Source organism: Lolium rigidum, chromosome 5, assembly GCF_022539505.1.
Source record: "Lolium rigidum isolate FL_2022 chromosome 5, APGP_CSIRO_Lrig_0.1, whole genome shotgun sequence".
NCBI lineage: Eukaryota > Viridiplantae > Streptophyta > Magnoliopsida > Poales > Poaceae > Lolium > Lolium rigidum.
This window is the reverse complement of record NC_061512.1, coordinates 124,485,238-124,493,033: the sequence shown is the minus strand read 5'-3', so window position 1 is coordinate 124,493,033 and position 7,796 is coordinate 124,485,238. Positions and strand designations below refer to the sequence as shown.

The window sequence follows — 7,796 nt, the reverse complement described above, 5'->3', positions numbered from 1 at the left end:
CCAATGTTCATGATCATGAAACTATGATCATCTATTAATCAACAAGCTAGTATACAAGAGGCTTACTAGGGACTCCTTGTTGTTTACATAACACACATGTATCAATGTTTCGGTTAATACAATTATAGCATGGTATATAAAAATTTATCATAAACACAAAGATATATAATAACCACTTTATTATTGCCTCTTGGGCATATCTCCAACAGTCTCCCACTTGCACTAGAGTCAATAATCTAGATTACATTGTAAGGTACCTAACACCCATGGCATTCTGGTGTTGGTCATGCTTTTCCCTAGGGAGAGCTTTAGTCAACGGATCTGCCACATTCAGATCAGTGTATACTTTGCAAATCTTTACTTCTCCATCTTCGATGTACTCGCGAATCGAATGAAAGCGCAGCTTGATATGCTTCAGCTTCTTGTGTGACCTTGGTTCTTGTGCATTGGCGATGGCACCCATGTTGTCACAATAGATGACTAGTGGGTCCAATGCACTAGGAACCACACCAAGCTCAACAATGAACCTCTTCATCCATACCGCTTCGATGAAGCCTCCGAAGTCGTTATGTATTCCGATTCTCGTTGAAGACTTCGCCACCGTGCACCGCTTGGAGCTGCACCAGCTCATCGCGAAGCACCATTCAATATAAACACGTACCCAGACTGAGACTTAGAGTCATCAGGATCAGTGTTCCAACTTGCATCGGTGTAACTGGTTACAACAAGCTCTTGGTCACCGCCATAACAAAGAAACATATCCTTAGTTCTTTTCAAGTACTTGAGGATATTCTTGACCGCTGTCCAGTGTTCCATTCCTGGATCACTTTGATATCTGCTAGTCAAACTAACAGCATGTGCTATATCCGGTCTAGTACACAGCAGGGCATACATGATAGAGCCTACTGTCGAGGCATAGGGGATCTGATTCATCCTCTCTCTTTCTTCTGCCGTAGCCGGACCTTGAGTCTTACTCAAGACCTTACCTGGCAACATCGGTAAGAACCCTTTCTTACTTTCATACATTCTAAACTTCTTTAGAATCTTGTCCAGGTATGTACTCTGTGAAAGCCCTATTAGGCGTCTTGATCTATCTCTATAAATCTTGATGCCTAAAATGTACGCTCGCTTCACCAAGGTCCTTCATTGAAAAACACTTATTCAAATAACCTTTTACACTGCTTAATAGTTCTATATCATTCCAAATCAATAGTATGTCATCTACATATAATATCAGGAATGCTACAGAGCTCCCACTCACTTTCTTCTAAATACAGGCCTCTCCATGACACTGTATAAACCCGAAGTCTTTGATCACCTTATCAAAGCGTCGGTTCCAACTCCTGGATGCTTGCTTCAGTCCATAAATGGAACGCTGAAGTTTGCATACCTTTTCAGCATTTTTAGGATCGACAAAACCTTTGGGTTGTACCATATACAACTCTTCCTCAATGTCACCATTAAGGAACGCCGTTTTGACATCCATCTACCAAATCTCATAATCGAAATATGCAGCTATTGCTAACAAAATCCTCACAGACTTTAGCTTCGCTACAGGTGAGAAAGTCTCATCGTAGTCAACACCTTGAATTTGTCGGAAACCCTTTGCGACAAGTCGAGCTTTATAGACAGTAACATTACCATCGGCATCTGTTTTTCTCTTGAAGATCCATTTATTCTCGACAGCCTTTCGGCTATCAGGTAAGTCTACCAAAGTCCATACTTTGTTATCATACATGGATCCCATTTCAGATTTCATGGCTTCTTGCCATTTGTTGGAATCTGGGCTCATCATCGCTTCTTCATAGCAGGGTCCTCATCATTGTTGTCCACAATCATGACATTTAGACAAGGATCATACCAATCAGGAGTGGTACGTTCCCTTGTCGATTTGCGAGGTTCAGTAGCTACCTCGCTCGAAGTTTCATGATCATTATCATTAGCTTCCTCTGTTATTAATGCAGGCGGCACAGGAACATATTCCGGTACTGCGCTACTCTGATCAACGAGAGAAGGTTCAGTAACCTCGTCGAGTTTTTCTTTTCTTCCAGTCACTTCTTTAGTGAGAAACTCTTTCTCAAGAAAGGTTCCGTTCTTAGCAACAAAGATTTTGCCTTCGGATCTGTGATAGAAAGTATACCCAATAGTTTCCTTAGGGTATCCTATGAAGACGCATTTCTCCGCTTTGGGTTCTAGCTTGTCCGGTTGTAACTTTTTTACATAGGCTTCGCAACCCCAAACTTTAAGGACGGTGTCGTTGCAACGGATTTAGATGGTGCCCTATTTAAAGTGAATGCAGCTGTCTCTAATGCATAACCCCAAAACGATAACGACAAATCAGTAAGAGACATCATAGAACGAACCATATCTAAGAGAGTTCGATTACAACATTCGGACACACCATTGCGCTGTGGTGTTCCCGGCGGTGTCAACTGTGAAAGTATTCCGCATTTCTTTAAATGCATTGCATGCCAAACTCATAACTCGGATATTCGCCTCCGCGATCAGAACGTAGAAACTTGATCTTCTTGTTACGTTGATTTTCTACTTCACTTTGGAATTCCTTAAACTTATGGAAAATTTCGGATTTATGTTTCATGTAATAGATATACCCATAAGATCATCTGTGAAGGTTAGAACATAACGATAACCACCGCGCGAGGCTACACTCATTGGTCCGCACACATCGGTATGTATGATTTCCAATAAGTCTGTAGCTCGCTCCACAATACCAGAGAATGGAGTCTTAGTCATTTTTCCCATTAGACATGCTTCACATCTATCAAGTGACTCAAAGTCAAGTGACTCAAGTAGTCCATCGGAATGGAGTTTCTTCATGCGTTTCACTCCAATATGACCAAGACGATAGTGCCACATATAAGTAGAATTATCATTCAACTTAATTCACTTAGCATCAATGTTATGAACATGTGTATCACTACTATCGAGACTTAATAGAAATAAACCATTCTTCTCAGGCGCATGACCATAAAAGATATTATGCATAAAAATAGAACAACCATTATTCCCAGACTTGAATGAATAACCGTCTTGCATTAAACAAGATCCAGATATAATGTTCATGCTCAACGCAGGCACTAAATAACAATTATTGAGGTTTAAAACTAATCCCGCAGGTAGATGTAGAGGGAGCGTGCCGACAGCGATCACATCGACCTTGGATCCATTTGCAATGCGCATCGTCACTTCATCCCTCGCTAGGCTTCGTTTATTCAGTAGTTCCTATTTCGAGTTACAAATGTGAGCAACCGAACCAGTATCAAATACCCAGGCACTAGTACGAGAACCAGTAAGATAGACATCTATAACATGTACATCAAATATACCTTTCTTCTTCTTGACAAGGTGTAGTGACCTCACCCGGTAGGGTGCCGATCCCTGTGCTTTATTGTGCTAGTCCCTGGATCAATCGCTAGCACACACAGTTTAAGATGTAATACCAAGAAACAAAGGTCTTTATTACATCGCATGATCCATATATACATAATGACTTACAATTTGCATAGCACAAGGCTAGCATTACATCGTAGTTTTACAACGAACAAACATATGGCATGGAGTCCTTCATTCTTCATGTGCCACGAAGTGAGCATGTTGAGGATAGACCTGTAACCCTAATCATCGTAACTCACTCGTCTATCAAAATATCTGCAACAGGTAAAGTTACAGCCAAAAACATTTGGTCAATACTTTGAATGTATTGGCAAGATGTCACTATTGGGTGGGATAGAAGACACCTATCAATTATATGCATATTGCAGCATGGTCTTCTTTCGGCTTAACTTTGTATGTATCAAAATGAATTCTGGTTATAGAATCCCTATACATAATACTAGCACACCAAGGGGTACCAATGTAAGGAGGATCTCCTATACATAATGCTAGTCCACCAATGGAGGTACCAATGTAAGGGTAAATTGCCCGTACATAATACTAGTCCACCTACGGCGAGTACCAATGTAAGGGTAAGCTCCCTATACATAATGCTAGTCCGCCTACGGTAGTACCAATGTAAGGGTAAGTTGCCTATACATAATTCTAGTCCACCTACGGCAGCATTACCAATGTAAGGGTAAACTCCCTATACATAATGCTAGCCCGCCTATGGCAGTACCAATGTAAGGAACTCTAGCTCTCTACGATTCCTTAACGAGAAACATGTCCATTCTGTTTGATTTCTAGGCGGCGATCCCCACCATTATTCACCATGCAAACGCTCCCATCATATCAATATGTCTAGGTTTTTTTGTGAACCAAGTTGTTTTCATTATGGAAAACATATCTTTTTACCTCATCTAAAATTGACATGATATCTCAGCCACGTATCTATCCACATAACTAGGAAACTCTACTTACGGTGAAAAAGGGAAATCAAATCATAGCAAGACACATAGCGTATATAATAAAATAATCCTACACATGCACTACTAGTGAAATTCTACAATATATTTAGCAAACAGCAGGACAGTTAAAAAAAAATGACACTTGCCTTGGTGAGAGGACTAGTTGGTACACTCTTCGCGGAAACACTCGTTGCAATCAACACAACCACAATCTACAAACAAATGTTTTCACTCCATAAACACATAGCAACACATATACAATCACAAATAATAATATGAATGCAATATGTGGTTTAAACATGAACAACAAACTTAATATGTTCTCTGGTTTCAACTATATGCACGATGCCATGGTACAATTTTAATGTTGTTTAAACTATTAAAAACATTTTCTATCACTAGAAAAGGTATATACAACTAAACAAATACTACAAATAAAATAAGCAGGGCCACGTTTTTCTTGTTATAATGTTACTGTACAGAGGGTTCTATTTTCTGCTAATCTCAAAAGAAAACACTTAAAAATAATTTGTGAAACTATTTATATAGCGAAAATACTCTATTTGAGTTTCTGCAAAAACTGTGTAAAAATATGATGCAAAAGTGCAATATTATGTGTCTACTGTATTCTACACGTTTTTATGAATCCAGGGACACGAAGTTTGCTAAATTTGGATAAACGAAACTAAAGATATGATTTTTACGAGTTTCTATGTTTCTCTGTCTACTAATAATTCGAAAATACAAACAGATATGACAAGTGGCACCTTCCTATTCGAGGATACCCCTTCGTTTAAGTGATCTACTTATAGCCGTAGGATCAGAATCGTGTGGTTTTTTTTTTAGATTCACAGGGAGACATTCTCCCCGGTTCCATTTCATAACGAAAAGAAACCAATGTCATCAGTCTTACAGAAAATAAAACGCACCCAAAGAAACCCTCGCTACACCGTGTAACCTAAACAAGCAACTTAGTTTAGAACAGGACGACAACACCTCCTCCAGGAGCGACCGAACTGACCACGACCCAGCTCAGCGCATACAAAAGCGCACCCACAAAAGCTACCAACCAGGTCTCTTACACAGCATTAAACAGCTAAACCAGCAAGGAGAACACTAACTGCTGCAACACAAACAGCAAACTCCTGCTCTTTTTTCCTTGGTGTCTTGCTCACAGCACCACATGCACCGAGGCATCCTCTTCTGGATGTTCTTTCAGGAAGTCAAGCGACGCTCTCCCGCCATGTGCCATCTTGGAAGCAGGAGCCCGGAAGTGATCCGGTCGAAAGAGGAGCACTTCGGGGTGGTGCCGACCTCGGTGGAGCTTTGATTCTTCTCATCGGTAACTCCATGAACAAGTCCACCTCCTTCCACACCTGGTCCTTGAAAGGAACTTTCCAATTCCTTAGGTATGACAAGATCACACTCCACACCTGTTTTAGATTCAACCAAGTAAGTCTATTAAACACTAAACTATTCCTAGAATTCCAAATTCCCCAAAGAACAGCAGAGGAAATGAAATTAAACTGCAAAAACTTCTTATTACAAAGCCACCTACTAGCTATATCCAAGTATTTATCAACCCTATATCTAAACACCTCCTCCACCAGACTCCATACTTGTTTTGCCACAAGACAATCAAAAAAGAGATGATGAACACTTTCAAACTCTTTACAGAAAGAACATTCCATAGGTTTTGGAATACCTCTCCTCCTCAGATTATCCCTAGTCATTATTTTATTTTGTGACAACAGCCACAGAAGAATCGTGTGGTTCAAGGAAATGAAGAAGGAAAAACAAAAAAAAAAAAACAAAGGAGCAGCTTCTCACGTACAGGAGATGGGGATTGCTGGAATACAACCGCGCCTCTTCGAGGATGATTCCCCGGCGATGTTGAAGCAGGCAACGGCGCTTGATTTGACAAATATAAATCGGCGAAGACGGGAACGTGGAGATCGACGGGTTCGTCCGGAATCGCTCGCCGGAAACTGCCTCGCGGACGTGCTCACAGACGAAGATGGCACCGTCGCTGTGATGCACCAAAATTCACGAAACAAAGCCTGAGATGTGCGCAAGAAAGAAATAGGAAGTTTGGAAGAAACTAGAGATCAAACCGTGGACTGAGCTCACCGAATTCGACGATATACTGCGGCCGTACCGCGGAGTTGCGAGGCCAAATTCGAGCAGCCTGGAAGCTCTCGGTCTGTGTGGTTTGAGGGGAAATGAAGAGGAGGATGTGGAGCTTAAATAGGAAGAAACGGTGCATCAAATGGTGGCTTAAATCACCGGAAATCAATTTGGGATGGGAAACTGAAAAGGTACACAGTCCTGCGGTGTGTCCGTTCGTTGCTCAAGCTTGATGACGATGATGTGGCAGTGGGGCCCGCACGTTAGAAATAAGAAGAAAAAGAAACCTGCACGAACACCACATAGTGCTGTGCTGCTACTTTGGTGCGCGCCGTACGCGCGTGTGTGTGTGGCCACTTTGTTGATTTGACTTTGGCTGGCCATTTGCCCCGCTTGATTCCTTTCATCTTTTTTTTTTCTTTACCGATTTTCTTATCTTTTTCTGTTTTAGTATTTGGGAAAATATTTTGAAAACCGAATTTGATCAAAAGTGAGTTAAACTAAGTCAGTAAAATACAAATAAAATATCAGCGGATTCCTTATTCAATGTAGAATATTTTGGAACCACTTTTAAATCATTTTGAAAACAAAGAATTCGGCACATAGGCCTATATGGCTTTATTTGCATTACTTCGGGTTTTAGGTTTCTTTAACAAAATTTAAAATTTCATTCAAGTTTTTCCTAGGCAATGCAACGATGCCATGATGCTTATGAATGCAATGCATGCATTTTGATATTTAAAATTTTGGAAAAAGTTTTAAATAACTTTAAAAAGTTTTAATTTCTTGGAAATTTTCAATCAAGTTCAAGCAATCAAGCATTTAATTTATTTTTATTTTACATTCCAAAATTTAGAAAATTTTGGGATGTGACAGACTACCACCCTTAAAAGGAATCTCGTCCCGAGATTCGAGAAGGCTAGAAAGAAAGATGGGTTTAGGATATGTTGGGGTGGCTACCACCCTTAAAAGAAACCTTTTGTAGCTAGACTAGGTCTTGGGTTCATGCTGGGTTCATCCTAGGTATGACTTGGCATTGGGTCGTCTCTTCAAATATCTATAGCTTCTGTCCTCCAATAGGGATTGTTTACATGTAGTGAACAACATAGCTATTCAAGGTGACCTGAGTAGGTTTCCTAATAGTTGGGATTCTAATCTATGTGGGCAGGTGGTTGAACTACTTTTGACAGAAGGGATCACTCTTTGGGTCAATCAGGAAACCAAGGTGAGGGGACTTCACGACATTCCTCATCCCTTGCTTGTTGGGGCCATCGACAATCTCCCCATACTCTTCAACTAGTGGTT

General features: G+C 40.5%; 1 long non-coding RNA gene across 1 annotated transcript; it reads right to left on the bottom strand.

The window, feature by feature from the left end:
- Positions 1-4,530: 4,530 nt before the first annotated feature.
- Positions 4,531-6,516, bottom strand: LOC124652654. The gene is made up of 3 exons (XR_006987733.1): positions 6,495-6,516; positions 6,199-6,393; positions 4,531-4,576 (listed from the first exon to the last, which is right to left on the bottom strand). It is a non-coding gene; the product is annotated as an uncharacterized LOC124652654 (long non-coding RNA).
- Between the last annotated feature and the right edge of the window lie 1,280 nt (positions 6,517-7,796).